This window comes from Haliaeetus leucocephalus, unplaced genomic scaffold (genome assembly GCF_000737465.1).
Source record: "Haliaeetus leucocephalus isolate CR32 unplaced genomic scaffold, Haliaeetus_leucocephalus-4.0 Scaffold92, whole genome shotgun sequence".
Classification (NCBI taxonomy): domain Eukaryota; kingdom Metazoa; phylum Chordata; class Aves; order Accipitriformes; family Accipitridae; genus Haliaeetus; species Haliaeetus leucocephalus.
In genome coordinates, this window is record NW_010972528.1 from 640572 (window position 1) to 642804 (window position 2233).

General features: G+C 48.1%; 1 protein-coding gene across 3 annotated transcripts in view; it reads right to left on the reverse strand.

Moving 5' to 3' along the window:
• Positions 1-2233, reverse strand: part of FAM192A (family with sequence similarity 192, member A) — a 29515-nt gene that overhangs the window by 27028 nt on the left and 254 nt on the right. The window lies entirely within an intron of this gene.

Here is a 2233-nt window from a genome sequence, read left to right on the forward strand (position 1 = left end):
GGGGGGGCGTGGGGGGGCGTGGTCTGTCAGGGTTACTCAGAGCTCAAAAGGTGAGTGAATGAGGGAATTCCCTTGGGCTAAGGCAGGGCTGAGATTAGAAAACAGGAGCAGCAGTTCTGACCAAGTGAGCACAGCCCCTTCTCACACAGTACACCCACCCTCTGCTTTAGGAGATCCTAATACTTGAGTACTGGCCAGGTACCTATTTCAACATTAGGCGCAGGGTGAAGATGCTCCAAGGAGTCATCCTAAGGAGGAAACTCACGGTCTTGACAACTGTAAACCCAGGATGAAACAAACTGCTTGTGCAAGTCTTCAAGATTTATTCTGCCAGCTCCACGCTATGGGACAAGGCATTAATGCCTAATTTTGTTTCTTACACCAAGCCTGTATACACAAGTACAATGTAAACACAGAATTGACAGGTATCCATTTAAAGCCATGCTAACCTCATGTTTTTTTCTAGTTTCTTCTTATTTCCTTGGTATAACTTCAGCAAGTACCTCAAGGACTACAGACGATTGCCCCCTGCACTGCCAAGTATTATTCATTTAGGATCTCACCCTGCCTGCATTTCAGCACTGGAGGAGAAGCCAGAACACTTACTATTCCAGGGAGGGAGGGATGTAGTAACCCAAATAATGGAAGGAACTAGTTTATCATCCTTCCTTCGTACTGCTCCTGCAGGAAGCGGAGTCCTGAAATTCTTACAAAACCCGATACTTTTTGTGAGTTATTGTTTGTCATACAGATGACAAATTGAGGTCTCAGAAGAAGTCCAGGTTAGAGCATTGGACAGATATTTGTTACAAGCAGGATGCATTCTTAAGGTGGGAATTATCAAAAGACAAGACAAAAGGATTCTTTTAAGGGCTGGGGAAAGGAAGGACAGACCAAGGGCTGGTGATTTTCTCTTTCTTTAACTTTTCTTTTGTTTCTTTTTTAATAGCTAACAAAAATCCACCCTAAGACAAGTCCACTTTCCAGAAAGCATGGAACACCCACTCTTTGCGTGTAATTTCTGAAGGTAGTTCAAGCTGGAGACCTATAGAGAAGACAAAAATTGAATCTCCCTCATGAATACAGGTCCTAATCACAAGGCCAGCTTTCCTACCCAAGTGCCATACAAACATGATAACCTGGTTCTCCACTTGTGTCATCTCAACTTGTCCATTCAGAGAGGAAACGAAAGGTTCCAATACAATGGTGACAGCAAGTCATAAAAACAAACCGAAAGAGAGGGATTCAGCAAGGGCACAGTATCAGCTGGGGACTAAAGCCTACAACAGCAACATCTGCCTTCTTGACCAGCCAGTTCACTTAGACAATGTATTTTAAGATAGCCGAAGTGGATTAAGGTTTAAATATGACTTGACATACAGCTAGGGTATTTTTACTACAATCCTGGAAACTGGTGTCTGATCAAACACATTTCAGCAAATAACAACTTTACTGACAACCACATCCTGGGGCACAAAGATGTGGGGAAAAAATAAAAAATCAAGCAGCATCACATTTAAGTTCACTTGCACTTACAAAGTTTGCTGATCTGGCTGTATTCTTTGCCCTCCCCCACCTGAAACACACAGAAAATCTTCCAGACCAGACAAAACACATGTGATTGGCAACCATCCCCCGTTCAGCTATGTTTTCACCTGGTGACTGTATTCTAGTGAGTGATGTGCCGTCATCATAAATGACAGAAGTTTGTCACAGCTGTAAACTGCACCTTTTGATACTGCCAGATGGTAACATTCCCAGGATCAAAAAATCCCAAACAAAACAACGTCACAGCCCTTGCAATCACCTAGGCTGGAACAGATCTAGAGCAGAGGCAATGTCTTGGGTACCGTGTGCGTTCAGACCTCCGTTAAATAACGGGCCCCTCCACCCATCACTGCGACAAACTCGGGCAGCGCTCCCCGCACCTCCGCGGCACATCAAATAAAGTGCCGGGCACCGAGCCTGGGACCACCCGAGAGCCAGAGGTGAAGAGTCGCTCCCCACCATGCCGTAGCCAGCCTGAACCCCGCCACCAGGAGCCAGTACCCGCTGTTAACGCTGCCTGCGAGCCTCCCGGGCGCAGGCCTGGGCAGCTGGGCTGGGGCCTGCTGCCAGCCCGCGCCGCCGAGCCCTCACCGCGACCTCCTCTCTCTACCCTCCCTCCACTACTCGCTCCGGGAGCGGCCTCCCCCCGCGGCCCGGCCTCCGGCCCGCCGCGCTCACAGGGCCC